The sequence below is a fragment of the Numida meleagris genome, chromosome 5, assembly GCF_002078875.1.
Source record: "Numida meleagris isolate 19003 breed g44 Domestic line chromosome 5, NumMel1.0, whole genome shotgun sequence".
Classification (NCBI taxonomy): domain Eukaryota; kingdom Metazoa; phylum Chordata; class Aves; order Galliformes; family Numididae; genus Numida; species Numida meleagris.
This window is the reverse complement of record NC_034413.1, coordinates 40,623,326-40,639,835: the sequence shown is the minus strand read 5'-3', so window position 1 is coordinate 40,639,835 and position 16,510 is coordinate 40,623,326. Positions and strand designations below refer to the sequence as shown.

At 38.8% G+C, this 16,510-nt stretch overlaps 1 protein-coding gene across 6 annotated transcripts in view; it reads right to left on the bottom strand.

The window, feature by feature from the left end:
- The window catches only part of GULP1 (GULP, engulfment adaptor PTB domain containing 1), a 164,043-nt gene extending 157,165 nt beyond the window's left edge, over nt 1-6,878 (bottom strand). For 5 of the 6 annotated variants that reach the window (XM_021400231.1, XM_021400234.1, XM_021400235.1 and 2 more), the window contains exon 1: nt 6,743-6,874. The gene's annotated coding sequence lies outside the window, so the exon portion shown is untranslated. Of the gene's footprint in view, nt 1-6,742 lie in introns of all 6 variants that reach the window. The other variant, XM_021400229.1, reaches the window with a different exon arrangement.

Sequence of the window (16,510 nt, the reverse complement as noted above, 5' to 3'; positions counted from 1 at the left end):
AAGACTTCATAGAACAATGTTATAGAAAGAAAAAAACAATACAAACTTTTATTATAAGAAGACATTTAAGGCATTGAATTGGCAGATGCATATGATTTGTTTCACCCAATTAAGTGAGAGATCTGGGAATTCTTTCTTTCAGTAACATCAGCTCTACACATACTATAATGTTGCAGTTCAGCCGTGTTGACACACTGAATTTCCCACCATGAAAACACAGCAAAAGCAAACAATTAAGTGCAATTACTGTATGGTACAGAAAGATAAGAGAATTAGTATCAGCTCCAGCTAGAAAATCTGCTGGAAAAGTATTTCTTCAATCTTAAGCCTATTTGTGCAACAGGATAAATTGAATATTAATACAACACACAGCTTACAAAATTAGTACTGCAATTTTTAGGCTTCCTGAATCACGAACCAGATCATACTAAACTCAGTTGTTAAAGATCTTTGTGTTTACAAACCCACAGTACACACTACTTGAAAGCTTACACATGTGAAACAGATTAAGGGGCACAGAGGAGGGGACTAGACTCTCAAAGTACTTTCTGCTGCCTACAGTGTCCACTGCTACTATTTTCTGACCCGAGAAAAGATTCTGCACCACAAGTACTTCACTTCTCATCATTACTTACTGTTTTGATAGTGTTCTTTATCCACAACATTTTAAATGCAGTTCCTCTAAAATAGGTATGACTTGGGTAAGCCATCATACACACACTCGTGCGTACCATATCATACCCTGCAACATGAAACAATCATTTAGTTGTAACGTCAGCTTCCCACTGCTTTGGAAATGAAGACTGTGTCCATGCTGTCACCTTACAAGGTGGCAAGCAGAAGTAAATTATACACTATCAGCCAGGATTTTCATCTCTAGCACTGAATCTGCTTTATTTTGCCATGTGTAGAAGCAGATAGAACCATCAGCAGTGAACTGTGCTATGCCTGAATTTAAACAGCAATGACAGTGAAATATTTTGACATATTTTCCTTGTTTAAGACTGGAGTTCCTATCAACAGAGCTCAGATACAGTGATGCTATCATTCCATGATTTTTGTGTAAGTTTTGCAAGACATGTTTTTCTTGAAGACTTCACCTGAAATCAAGCTCACATTAGAAATAAAAAGAAAAATAATTTAAAAAAAAATGACAGAACCCTGTTTTAATTTAAAAAAAAAAAAAGTTTCCAAAAGAAAACAAACAAAAAAAAACTTTAAAGAAAGGAAAAAATAAATACTAAACATTCAAAAAAGCCGAAGTAAATGCCCGTAATGTTTTTAAGGCTATTTTCTGATTTTTTTTTATGGGACCTGACTCATGATCTTTGAATGCACACAGCTGCCAACACAGCATGTAGGAAGAAAGCATTAGAGACAGCACATATCTGCACAGCAAGGCCTTGGAAAGATGCTCCGGACAAACATTAGAAAAATAGGTTTGAGGACACACCAAACTTTTAAAAATAACTCCTAATGTAATTGGCATGCAAAGATGACTGCTGCTCCAAAGGACATTTTGAGATGCGACCGCAGGAAAAAATATTTTTTATTCGGAGCACAGTCCCTTATCTAGGCTCATTACCTCACTTCTGTTCTTCTTTCCAGAAGATTTCACAACAGATGAAGAAAACAATGTTCGTTCAAACCATCTTCTTTAAAAGAACCACATAAAAAACCTATTCAAACTCTCATTGAGACAAAACAGAAAATCCATAGATGATATTGTGACGCATAGGAAAAGGCCCGGTTCAACAAGGCAGCAGATCACAAATTGCCAGCAACAGCAAACGAGCTGCTCACAGAAGGTGCTGGAAGCCAGGAGGCAGCTCTCAGCCTGGGATGGGGTCTCCCAGCTCCCTCAGGCCTTGCAGGAATATGGGCAGAAGGGGTGGTGCTGCACCCCACCCACTGCAGCAGCCACCTTACACGTAGGCAAAACACAGCTCTGGATTTTGCATTCACTGCTACAATTTTAGAGCATCCCACAGCACTTGGAAAGTTCAAGCACAACGTTAAAGTTCCCAGCGGTGCATTCTCCCTAGGAAGAGCTTAAGGTCTAGAATCTTCATTTAGAAGGACAAAACTGAAAATAGGATGGACTGTTAAACAGCATGGCAGGCAGCACTTCAGGTTCTGTTCTGCAACCGTGTTGCTATTGCTTCTTGTCTTTGTCCAAGATTGCCCTTATTAAGACCGGAAGAGACTGAGAGAACAGAAGACAAAAATAAATAAATAAATAAAAATCACATTAAAGACCTTGAACAGTTCCAGACTGTCCAACAGTCCTCAAATACTACTTCATTTTTATCTAAAAATATTATGAAGGAAATTGAATGCAGTTTTAAAGTTTCCATGTTATTTTTGAGATTAAAAGAGATTGAAGCACCCTGGAGACTGGGCTCCTTTATCCACAGCTGCTGCCAGACAGAACATCTACATGCCCTGCCCCTCTACAGCAATAGAGCATGCTCAAAACAGCCACTGGACACTTCTGAATATCAAAAGGTTTACCTTAGAAGTCACACATATTTTAAAACAAAAGTACTCTTTGCTTGCATGTGTCAGGATCTTTCTACAACACAGGAATAACCAGAATGCCTAATGCATTTCCATGGACTACAGTTCTGCATTCAGGTAATACTACATTCTTATTTACTGTATACAGTCACCCTGCATTTCTAGCAACAATATAAATAAATGTAAAGCAATAAAATTAGCAACTTCTTAGTTCCAGAGCTGAAAAAAGTAAGATGGAGACCATCGCAGTCTGCACCAGTAAGAGAACTGCTCACCAGGCTGCACTTGCACAAACTCATGCACAACAGTAGTGTTGATCTGGTATCACTGATAGAATCATTGGAAATCCATTTAGCTGCACAGAGATATAAGATGGGAAAAAACAACAACCCACAAACAAACAAAAATACCCAGCTCTGTTCTCACAACAAAACCTGAATATGCTCAGAGTTTGGCATAAAATACATACAGTACCAACAGAGTGAGCAGCACACACAGTACTACTAAGCTGAGTAGGCCAGGCTCAGGAATCAAAAGATGAAACAGTATTTCTCAATGCCTTGCTTTGAAAATAGAATATAATTTTGCAGAAATTCAAGAAATATAGTATCTTACTCTAAAGAGCTTTCTGGTGCTTGTTTGCTTCCTTATCAAGCTGCAAGAAGCTGTGGGCATCATGAAGTCTGAATCCTGCTTCTTGCTCCAGTAGAAGCTTACCGCTTATGTATTTGTTGGTAACTCATATCATGAATCTCCTGCAGAAGCGTGTGCATCATTAAGCTGCAAACTTCTACATTCTTTCTTTGCCTAATATGCAATTAAACTCCCTAAAAGTAAGCTATTTCAACCTGAGGAAATTATAATAATCCAAAGTACCCTCTTAGCTTGGTGATTAGAGCATCTGCTTAAACCAGCAGAAGAGAAGAGGAATTAAAGTGTAAATTCTTCCCTGGGAATTGAAGATGAGTTTCCAGCTGGATAAATTCTCTACTGAAATACTGGATAAAACCTATGAAGTAACATCACCTCCTGCCCTTCATGTTCAATTTAGCATAACAGGTTTTGAAATCATACGACAAGGTGAGGCATTTCAGGTGACCTTCTTCTTATTAGATTGGGTGGAGCTGCAGCCTCGGTAGGAAGAATTTTTTAGGCTCAAGATCTGTTCATGACCATTTTCAGAGTACTTTCAGTGCTCTTGGAAAAGGTAAAAATCTGAGTAGGTCCTCAATACGCAAATGAAATGGTACAGAGAGAGCCTGCACTTGCTGCATCAAATTGTTCCTTGTCTTAGATATGCATATAAGTCATGGGACATCTTCTGTGAAGCACTGATGTTTGATTAGTGAGACTAACTGCATGAAGGAATCAGGGATTTAGGAAATACCGAGAAAGGACTAACATATATTGGGAACAGGGACACGAACAACTATTTCTCAATTAAAAAGACATATATACACATAGAGAGAGAGAGCAAAAGAACTGCAGAGAACACTTGAGTAGTGGCACAGTGGCACTCTGCACGTTGTAACAATGATAGCATTGTTTGTTCTTATCCAGACTATAATCCAATTCTGTAAAGGTGCTTATCCTTCCCAAAATCAGATTGTAGTAATTCTAAAAAGGGAATGTGGAAAATATTTCTTTGTACCCAATTAGTGTATTCTTATGCAACCATTCAATTAAATGATAAATTCAGGATGTTTTGTCTCAAGAGCTGATTAATTTGAAATACAGCCTGAGCCACTCTCTGACAATGACAGAGCCCTAAGAAATCAGCCATGGTGAAGGGAACTTGCTGAACCTCTCAGGCTCTCAGAGCACTGCTCGGTAATCCTCAGAAAACTGTTAAAATTAGCATCCTGCCATAAGTCACATTGGGCGTGGCAAGAATTCAAGGAGAAGGTAGTTTGTATTTGGTTCTCTTTCAAGCTACATTAGTCTCCCTATTGAAGCTGAAGTTGGCCTTTAATTGTTTCACACTGTAGCTTTATTATTTTCTTATGACAAGTTCAAGCAATACACTCTTGGCAGATTATCTCAAGAGAAAAACTCACACTATAATCATAACATAAATGCCAGTTTATTGCATCTGACTCCTCCAGTTCTTCATACAAGTCTTTTAATTATGACTTCGAGAGCACCCAGTAATATTTACAAGTGCTGTATGAATACTCATTTGCTCACTGTTGTTTTTGAACCATGAGATGCAGGATTCTCTAAAGGCAAAGGACTAACCAATTACTTTATTGAGCTTGTAAACGATATTCTGAAACATCCCATCAGGTGAACATTTTGCACAGCAGTGGACACAGTCTCTGAACTCTACAACAATCAAGCCTCAAAAAGATTACCAAGCTGTCAGAGCCTAACAAGACAGGATCAGACACCAGTGTGTGTAAACTGCCAGTCTCTTACCAGCTGCATCTTCCTTGCTTTAGTCATCCAGCACCAGCTTTACATTTTCCTACCCAACTTAAAATGCTTTACACAGAGCCCTGTACTAGTAGGTCACTGTTGCAGTCTGGTATTTTCCTTTTTTTTTTTTTTTTTTTTTTTTTTTTTTTTTTTTTTTTTTTTTTTTTTTTTTTTTTTTTTTTTTTTTTTTTTTTTTTTTGGCTTCAGAATCGTTTTAATTTCTGTGTACACCACTGCCAAGACACACCCAGTGCTGCCCAGATCATGTTTAAGACTGTCATCCGCACTGCTAAGGCAGCCTAATTCCTACTTGCTTCTGCTTACTTCCCAGTTCTTAACATGATATCCCTGCCTTGACAGCTCCACTGAAAGCACAGACCTGGCTGCTCCCTTGCATCCTTCAACTGTATCATAATTTGTAGGCTTTAATCCGCGAATCACTGCCTTTATTCAACCTCTTTGTGTAAATATATGCCTGCGAAGGGGGGTGGGAATAAAATGCATGCCAAAAAGCATGTGGCAAACAACCATGTCTTTACTGCAATCATTTTTTCCCCACTATTTTGAGGTTCCTTCCCCTGAGTATATCTGAATAACCTCCAAAGATCAGAAGTTGTCCCTCACATAACAATCAACCAAGCCATTCAATAATTACATGCAAACTTTTCAGTGCATTTTCAAATCGCCATAAAATAGAAGACTGAGCTTCCAGAAAGTCTTCTTTTTTTTCCCCTTCTCGAAAGAATTTCTCCATGTTTGTCAACCACTGTTATTTGCAGCAGAAACACAGAAGTTTGGCTTATCAGTTCAACAGCCAGGAGGTACCACCAAGATGTCATTCAGGCTTACACACAGGGGAAGAAAACTACTGCAAAACTATTTCTCAGAGCAGAAGTTCATAGTTATTCTCATTAAATAAGTAAAAACAAGTGTTTGTTTATATTTACAGTAAGTACACAAAAGTATTTTGTTAAAATATTTGGTGTTTGTACAGACTCAAAGCAGCTTCATAACCACCTTCATACATGCCAGGCTTTCCGGTTCATTCAGTTTTTTGATCTGTTTTTAGACACTTTTACGAGAAGATGACTTTTCAAAACTTGTAGCTGCAGGGCAACTGAAAGAAGGACAGCCAGCGTTTGGAAGGCGCAAACGCCTTTGCAGGAAGAATGCGGTTAACCTTTTCGGGCCTCTGACTGACTCGATGCCTTTCCTAAGCGCCAGCGGCGACGGAACGAAAGAGCAGCCCCGCCGAAGTGCCCGAGCCGGCAGCAGAGGGTTCCCCGAGTGCCTCCCGGTCGAAGCCGCGCGGAGCGACGCGCAGCACCTCGCGCGGGGAGCGCGGGCGGCGCAGACAGGGAAGGGCAGGGAGGAGGCGTTCAGCTCCTTGCGGCGAGCAAAGCGCTCAGCCGCGGCTCGCCGCGCAGTTCAGGTGCTTTGCAAACTCCCCATCGCCTTGAAGTTTAAGAAGAAAAAAACGCAGCCAGCAGCGGACCGCGGTAGTTGCAGAAGCCTACTAAGAGCGGACAGATCCGTGCGCCGATCCCAGCCGCTGCCGCACCCTCCGGTGAGCTCTGCACACCGTGTGCCCCCGGCCCCGACCCCCCCGGCTCCTCACACCGCCCCGGGGCGAGAGGACCGGTCTCGGTCCCGCTCGCCGGAGAAGTTTGAAGCCGCGGGCAGTGCTCAACAGGCGCTCCCTCCCCTCTCCCCCAGCCCAGCCCACAACGAGAGGAGCGCCCCGGTACCCCGAGGGCGAGCAGAACCGCCACAGCTCTCGGAACCCCGCCGCGCTGCCCCGTACCTGCAGAGGATGGAGGCGGCCCGCTGCCTCGGCGCCCGGCTCCCGCCTCAGCCGCCCAGAAAGTTTCCTGACGTCAGCGCGGGCGGGCGAGGGACCCCGCCTGCTGCCGGCTGGCTGGCTGCGCGTCGGGCCGCTGCTCCCGGGCTCCCCCTGCCTCCGGCCGGCCGCTGGAAAGGAGGAGGAAGAGGAGGAGAAGGGGGAGGCGGCGCCAAGCGGTGCAGCGCTCAGCTGCGGGCGCTGCTGCAGCCTCGCGCGTGGGGCGGCCAGGCGCGCTCTGAGGGGAGCAGGCGGTAGAGCAGGCGCGAGGAAGAGGCGCAGCGGAGAGCGCGAGCGTGAAGTCACGGAGCGGCCCCTGTAACGCCATCCCTGGCTATAAGCGTCACGACCGGGCCAACAAGGGACGGAGGTGCCCCGGGAGGAGGGAAACAGTCACCTCAGCGTGAGGGATGCTTGGAATTCAGCGCCTCGTCTGGCCCTGTGGCTTGTTTTTGTTAAGCTCTGCCCTCTTTCCCGAGAAAGCGATGAGGTGAGGAAACGGGAATGCCAAGTGGTAGCTCAGAGCTCCTCAAGGAAACAGTGCTTGGGAGAGGAAGTTAACAGAGACACCTGTACACAGCTGGGGCTAATCTGCAGTAAATCTTTTGGTACAGATTAATGAACTTTGAATCATACAGCCTGAGGCATGTAATCCCTGTCAAAATGTGTTTTGGAAATACCAGAGCATTGCATCAGTATGTTTTCACAACAGCCACTGATTTGCGGAATCAAACTCTGTAACCCAAGTGAGATTACAAAGCAGGTACATTTTATTCAGCACTGCGCATATGCCGGGGGCAAGGGGGATATTTCCTCCTAGCTTGCCCACCGGTAAGCAAAAACACCACACATTTAAAAGCCAAGCTTATACATGTTCAGCAGGTTTCCCAGGACCCATCTACATATTCATCACTTCCTGGGAATTCCTTTGCATATGGTCCGTCCCTCCAGCGCATGCGTTGTAGTTCCTCCTGGTGGTCGTTGGATGAAGGCTCGAGGTCTTCCTCCCTCCTCCTGGTGGTCGTTGGATGAAGGCTCGAGGTCTTCATCACTCTGCCCTTTTCACCCCACTGCTGCTTTGCAGAGTCACTCCATCTTCAGCCAGCTCCTTGTACTGGTCCCTGCTGATAATGGAGTTTCACCGAGTTCCTTTTCTTATCTTGCCTTACATTCTACTTACCCCAGCTCCATGCAGTAGTTAACCCTTTGATTGTCCCTTCTAACTCACCACAGGAAATACAAGTTAGAGAGAACATATTTTCTATAGAAAACAAGGAACTGCTGTTGACCCTACGTCTTTTAGTGCTGGCAGCCTCCTGCCATGATGAGCACCATCGAGGGGAGTCGCAGCGTGTGGGAAGGTGGGAATTCACCTCTTGGAGCCTTTTTCCTCCGCAGCACTGCACCACCACTGAAGTCCTTTCATTGTTCATTAGCCAACAGACAAAGAGCAAGAACGGCCATTTAGCAGGGCTGCACAGGTCACAGGAATCAAAGCAATGGTGCTTTGTTTGCAGTGGGCATTTTGTTTTGTTGTTTTTTGTTGTTGTGGGTTTTTTTGTTTTTGCTGCTGCTGCTGTTTAGTTTTTGTAGATGGAAAACAGTTGAGGGTGGCAATTTGTAGTTAAAAGCAGAGTGATCATGGAAGAATAAACATGAAGAATAGAAATCAACACCAGGAGGCTTTTTAGATCAGTAACTCCTAGATAATTACCAGCATAGATGCAAATTATATAAAAAGTTAATTAGTCTGGCTGCCTTTTCCATTCACTCCTAACCTCAATAAAAAACCTCCAAAATGCGTACATGGAAATGAGGCAAATTAGTAGTGCTTTTATCTGCTCTAGACATTATTATAAGGCTTCTGAAATTTTCCACCAGTTCAATTCTCCCCCAGAAAGGATACAAACTTGAACATCTCATACGCTTTCAGTTGTACACGAAAACTAAAGGACTATGAAGCAGTTGCAAAGGACTGTTGTGTACAAAGTGGCAACCGTGGTAGAGTTACATCTACTACATTTCAAAAGATGAATGGACAAATTAAACTCAGTGAAGGAAGGAAAATGGAAAACCTTTTGAGGGAATTTATCTCTGAATTATGTCCTGAATAACAACATAGCCAGGAATTGTTTTCAGCATACAGAAAGTCTTAAACATTTTTCTGAAAAATAGTAATAAACCTGTCTTTACTGAAATATTAATAGAGTTAAATAAATACCTAGTGAGTCTGAGAAGAATGCATTTATTTTGTTCACAACCAATCCCTGAGTGGTCATTACAGTGTCTAAAATACTGTTTGTTGATCTTGACAGCTATGCTCATGCACACCTCCTTGACATCTTGCAGGAACTGACAACAGCGTTGCATGCATCTCTTCATCCACTCATGCCAGTAGAAAACAGTGACAGGAAGGATGAAAAGAAAGATAATCTGTGAGTTCTCTACAAGCATGGAAGGAAAAAAAAGTATCAAGGTAAATACTATCCACAACCATGTTTTTGAGAAATAAAATTATTCCATTTGATTTGTTAGCTGTGGTAAACAAATAAAACAGTTACTTATATTTCTTATTTGTGTAACTTTTGAGGAACAAGGCAGTTTGTTTGTTGATGTCTTAGGCAAAACTACAGATCATTTCAGTGTCAGTGAGCATCTCTTTATATTGGGCTTTTCAAAACATATGTCCAAACCTGGCTTTTGAGGTATGTAGCCATTAAATACTCAAACATGTACAGTACTTATTTTGATTAGATAAACTCAGCTGCAGTCAGAAATATCAGAGTTTTGATCTATGTATCAGAAATATGTAAGCATATGTGAAGTCATGGACTCCTTAACATATTTTATATTTTCCAAAATTAAGCTTCAGGAGATTTTTACTGAAACTTTAATTAAGGTCATTAGCTTACTCACAACAAAGGAGAACACAATAGGCAAACCAAAAATGCTTTGGCAACAGAAATATATTATCTTAAGCTCTCCAATGGTGATTCAGAAAGCAACTAATATGTACAGTTAAAGGTACTTTCTGAAGGGCAGATTCTTAATGAGGGAATGTTAAAATAAATATATTCAGTTAAAAGTTATGTATTTTTTTCTTAAGGCAACTATGTTTATTCAGGGTAGATTTTGTCCACAATTGATTTATATCATTTTGAACATTACAAAACTATTTATAAGTATATGCCTCAGAAAAAGACATATTTCCAAATTCCTTCTGCATGTAAATTTGTTTCTTAAAGAATGAGATATTATAAAATACATAAAATATGTACTAAATAAAATATTTAGTACATGGGAAGCTTCATATTTCTTCTTTCTGGGCTATTTTTAAACAGTCTGCACTGTAGTGTTAAAACAAAAAGAATGTAGAGCAAGCCTATTTTCAGCTTAAATTTAGTACATACTCCATCAAAAACATAAAGAAAAAGTGTCATTTCTTTCTTCTCCTGTCATTTTTTCCCCCATCAAAAATGGCAACTTATGTGAATGAATAAGAAAAATGAGAGGAGGAATTGAGCAAAAAATATAAGGATTGTAGAGATAGTATCTCCTGATCTTTATTTTGAAATGGTACGGTTCATTTCAGAAGTTTCAGAGGAAAAAAGAATGAAACAGCAGCTTCCTCTGTGGCCTAGGTCCCCCAAAACCTGAAGTGGACAAAAATCAGGTCATTACTGGGGCTATCATTCTTGAGTGTTGCAGAGAAGTTGAGCAAAGAACCAGACACAGAAGACATAAAAAAAAGTGTATCCTCAAGAGAGAGCAAAATCACATTTATAAAAACACACTTGCAGCTTGGCACCTTATATGAATGGATTTGTTTTGTTGTTCTCATGAGGTTGTAGATGTCAGTCATGTAAACAGTCATGACCGGGTGGAGATAATTCATTATGAGTAAAAGCATTGGAATCCATATTCATTTAGATCTGCACCTATGCCAAGATCAAAGAGTCAATATTAATAGCTTGCATTGATTTACCAGAAAATAGTTACTAGAAGGAACACAGATTAAAGGATTGCACCAATTACACAACCTGAAAAGTTTCACATCCCTGCTGAGCAATGTCTCACCCCTCAAAAAGACCAGAATTTAACTAAGCATTGCCCTGCAGGAGTGTTCAATAAATAAGAAAGCAAAGCAACCATGTCTTATTCTTATTTTTCTTATGAAGAAAAATTGCCAGAGAAAATTCTGTCCTTGGTTTCTTATTTAACTTGTACGCCTTTTAATGTTATCCCAGTGGTATATCTTCATTTTAAGTTTTCCTTTCTTTGCTAGAGAACTGGCAACTTCTAAATTGTAACCAAAGTGTCACATTCCTAAACTGATCTGGATGATATCAGTAGAAGATAAAAAGCCTTGTCAATAAATCAAGGGAAGGGCATAATGGGAAGTGTGACTATTTTGTATATCACATTAGCGGCAGGAAAGTTCAAGAGGGCTGGGTACCCAAGCAACATCTAAGTTGCTTTATCTACTATACACTTAATTGTCTGGCTAACAAGATTGTTTTCACTCAATTCATCAGAACTGAAGCTGGTCTCTTGAAAGCAGTTCTGCTTGTAACATCATGTTACCTGAGTTTTCACATTTGTTTGACAATTGACCAAAACCTCTTGAAAGAATATTTATTGAGAACTCATGACAGAGGCTCATATAGCTTGGAAGATCTGATGTGGAGCTGGCTGGGAGAAACAGAAGAACATGAGACACAGGTATTTTATCTAGCTTGAGTAACTGGGAATGAAGTCATACTTCAAAGACATGAAGGATTACTCACTTAAAAGTCACAAGATTTCTTATGTTCCTCTTAAGTTCCCCTTACGCTCTCATTTATAAAATAATTTCTGCTAAATATAAAAGAGAGAGAGAGATACACAATATGTTTTTCCTCACTATCTTACATACGATTTTTCTTCATTATTGGAAAAAAAAAAATAAGCGCAGACGAAACTATTGAGTTCTGTAGGTGTCATAGGCTACTCAATTTTATCCAGGTGTCTGTAACAATTAGGTTGTTAAACTCCATTTAGAGCCTGAGAAAAATAAATCATGTGAAATCATAAAAATAGGAAGATGATAATTCTCAAGTGTGTGTGATAATAGTGACTAATTTACTGTTGACCACTGTAAATCTGAGCATGAAATCACCATCAACTAGAAATATAGCTAAAGAGGAAGGTCTTCTATGCAACCCCTTGTAGAATTTCCATCCCAAGTGGATAAGTCTCTGTAACTCTGAAGTTTTGTGAAGTATGTGATGTTTTTAAGGTCCTGTAACCACTATTACAAAATATTTGCAAAACAGAAAATAGTTTCTCATGCTCAGCTTCTCACAGACAATAGCTGATTATAGATGTTGCAACTACAGAGGCAAGAGGGAAGAAAAAAAGGCACTTCCTTTTCTCAGAACTTTAGAATGAAGAGACAATAGAGAATCTTCACCAAAACCAAAAGACTAATATGGAAAAAAGTGTTATTTGCAAAGAACCAGAGTGGAAAATACTTCATATCACACTTTTTCTTGAGTTAATTATCCTTTTAAGAATAGTAGAAAGCCTATTTAAGAAATTATTTGAACTACTGAGTTGTTTATTCCTTGACAAAAACCTATAATAAGTCCTAAAAACTGACTATGCAATTAGCTTCCTTAAAAGAATAAAATAAATCATTTCTCTATCATCTATACTACCTATGGACATCAGTTTTCAAAACTTTCTAGTATCTAAGTACATGTTTCGTATCTTCTTAAGTTTTCCTAAGCCAAAGAGAAATTTCACATCAGCTCTCATTTGAACTCTACAAGGAGTTTTCCCATGCATTTCATAAAGTAGTATCATAATATATGATGAAACTATTTATTAAATTTATATTGAAGTCTTTTCTTTTACGGCTTCTCTTCAGTAAAACATTAGGAGCTCTAGAAGAATGTCTAGTTCTTTGACATAAATAATACAATATCTATCAACAGTTAAACTGGAAACTAAGATCTTCAAAGCTACTAAGTAAAATAGTACAGGCAAGGCATAACAAAAGCAAAAAACTTCCTCAGACCTTTAATCAAGGCCAAATCAGTATTTTATACACATGTATAATAACCCATACTTTTCAAAGATTTTTCTCTGTTTTCATTTGCTTCTTTTCCATACACAATATTTTATTCTACTTAATGCAAGATGCAGAAGATCAGATGCAAATGCATCTGCATGTACAATTAAGGCTGAGTTTTACTTATTGTCATTAAAACTATTGTCTTAGAGATATAAACCAGAATCTTGATAGATGATGCATTTAATATGCTGTTTCAATGCTTTACATTATTTTGTGTGTGTAATATACAGGTAAAAAAATTATGAAAGATGAAATTTGGTCATGCTAGTAGAAGAATCAGAATGCTGCAGATAGCACAGGATTTCTGGAGTGTAATTAATTAGCTACATTATTTATGTTCCGCAGAAATTATCTCTCATCCATTGTAGTAAGCTGTACATTTTTAAAACCACTTGTCTCCATCATGGATCATTAATATTACCAAAATCATGAAATGTGTCTTGCTTTCTGATTTTTCAGAGACATAGCTACATGTTTCTTTCAATAAGTTCAACACTGAATATTTTTGTATATACCCTCTGTACTGGACTATACATGAGTTGAAAGCAATAAGTGCCACTAATCTATTCCTAGACTTTAAGACGCCTCCTTAAATGCCAGACAATGAAATCATGTTTTTAGATAAAAGAGTGGAAGAAGTATCACTTTAGTGCATGGTATTGATGGTTAATAGATTCTTGTGCAGACTTCTCCAGAGCTGACGTAAACCAACTCCTTCAAGCAAGGAGAAAGGAACATCACCTTGTAAATGAAATTAATCCTTGAGTCAGCATATACAAACAGAGACTTTGAACCGACTTGTCCGGATACTTGAATTAACTTTCATGTTTTCTTCTAAGCTTCTATGGCATTATTCTTGAATTACAGGAGTTAGAAAAGAATATAAAAGTGTGTCTTAGTTGACAATTGATATTTGTGATTTATGAATATATTTGTAAGTCTAAGTGCTTTCGCTGGACACAAGGTCACATATTTCAGTGGCTAACAGACCATGAGTGTCTTCTGTTATTCCCTGCCAAATGTGTAAAACTTCTTTTCCACCCAGTTTTCGTGGTCTATATCTACATAATTATTACCAGTTTTGTCCTTTAATGGATAATAATCTGTTTTCTGCTTTTGGATGAGAAACTGCTCATCCTATAGACAGCTTGTAAATGTACTTTGACACCGCAGGTGAAAGTCAACTCATCTAAAATGCAGTAGTGTTTTACAAAAAATAAAGCATCAGGCACAAGGAACATATACAATCTGTACAACACTAAAACGTACCTAAAAATCCACTTATGACAGATACATATTGAACCCTCTTAACTACACGCATTGACTCTTTTGTACTTGACAATCTTAAAAAATAAACCTTGGTCTTTCATTCTCATGCCTCCAGCAGTCCTGTATATCTAATTTTTGTTACTTGGTCAGAGCTGTCTGCTTGCTATGGTGAGGTAAACATTGGCTTCACCTAACAGAATTGCAGTTAGAATTCTGTTCATAGTGATGTTCTACATCATATTCCTTTACAAAAGCACAGTAAGTTAAAGGATAAACATTTCACAGAATTTCAACCATATGCGTAACTAATAGCTGTTTCTCTAAACTAACATGAAATCAGTAGAGAAAAAGGCCTGTGAGTTTTCAAAAGATGCCATTTTACATTTACATGGAATTACACAGAATGCAATACTTTACTTGAAACTTCAAGAACTGCTATTGATTAAGCAGTATTTTAATATTTTGATAAAATCTTGAGATGAACCCTGACTTAATCCACAACTCCTACATCCCCCTGGTGACTATTTAACATTAAACACATTTCAAAATGGAGCCTAAGCATCCCTTTGAAAGTAATAACCATACTAATTCATGCTGGTTGATAGTGTTATTATATTACTCAAAAAAGTCACAGGTGCTTATAGTTTGAGTAAGTAGCATACAGTTCACTGAACTATGCTAATGCAACATGTTGTGGAGGAAAACAATATAGTACAGCTGTACCCAAAAACACAGATAACTGTAGCAAAATAGAAGGGTAATTTGTTCTGAGCATTTTGTAGCTTCACGCAAGAAGAGGGAAAAAATTTCCTCTTGATTAACTTGGATTTTGATAATGATATTAGTAATGATTTCAGTCATTAGTTTTCTATAACAAGGAAATGGTTATATTTCTGACTACCTTTATTTTACTAGCTCTTATCTAGAAATTAAATTTCTTTTTGCATCCTAACACCTTCTGGTATCACCTACCAAATTGATCTTTGCATGTGAGTAACAAACACACAATTTTTCCTAAGATTTTTACACAAGTGGAGTGAATTTCTGATATTCATTGCTTATTTGAATACCTACCTCTAGGTAGCCCATTCCATCTTTGTCAATAAACAAGAAACAGCACATTAAATTTGTCCAAGCTAAAGATCTCAGTCAATTGAAGTACCAGTTACAAAATTGGGAAGAAGGTTACCTAAAAACAGTAAGAATAATAAAATTCACATCTGCTACCAATCTCATTTCCTAGCTGTCTAGCTTAGATTTTCTAAGGCATGCTTTAGCTGTGGAAACAAAATCAACAAATTCGGAACTGTATCCTTTTCTTTATTCCCCACCTAATAATCATGATCACCTTCAAAATTGTAGAAGTGAAGAAGTTTAATTAACCCAGAGTTAGGAAGATGACAATACTTTATACATATATTTTAGAGAGGAAAATTCATTGTGCATATTCTATATGAATTTCAAAGTCAGTGTAAAGTTTTCATAGAGACCATACATGAAATACATACACAGATGTCTGAAATTTGATATTCAATTTTTCTTTTCTATATTGTTTCCTCCCTGTTTTAGCACTTTCTTCCCATCTTCCAAAAGAAACACCAAATATCTTACATTTCATCTTATAGTTGTCATTTTTCTTGGCCGTATTTTCTTCTTCTATTCTCTTTCTGAAGCAGAGATATCCCACTGTCCACTTAGTGCGCTTTTGTGCATTTTCTCCTCTAACTTTTGGATATTTTTTATCAATTGTGTGGCTTTAGATGAGTCCCTTCCTGCTTCCCAGCTGCAATGATTCAGACTTTGGTATCAGGAGAGTCACCCTTCGGTGTCCCTACCAATTGAATTAGATGCAGCATGAGTCCAAACTCCATTTTTTGCGGAGTCTTTTGTAGTTCTCAATCTTTCCACTAAATAAAGTTGTGAATGAATGTTTTATTTCCAACAGTCTACAAATAAACTTACAAGTTGCTAGTACTGCATCTTGCAAGAACCAGTAGCTTCCTCTGTTGTGATAATCCAGCCATGATTTATTTCTTACTATCTCCTTGAACCCCAACATAATGCTACATGAGATGTTTTTCCTCCAACTGCCTATTTCTTACAGGTGAAGAGCTCTTAGCTTTTCTGCCTATCATCTTACTCCCTTCTCTAAGTCATCTAGATCTTCCTATTCAATTTCCCGTAATGTCTCTAGACCCTGTAAAACTTTCCACTTGCAGGAAAATGGAAAGATGACTCCTTTGCTACTAAAAAAATTCTTTGGGAAGTCATTTTTCTTTTAATGGCTAAAAAAAAAACACACAAAAAACCATGGTTAATACAATTTCTTCACGTAGCATTGTAAA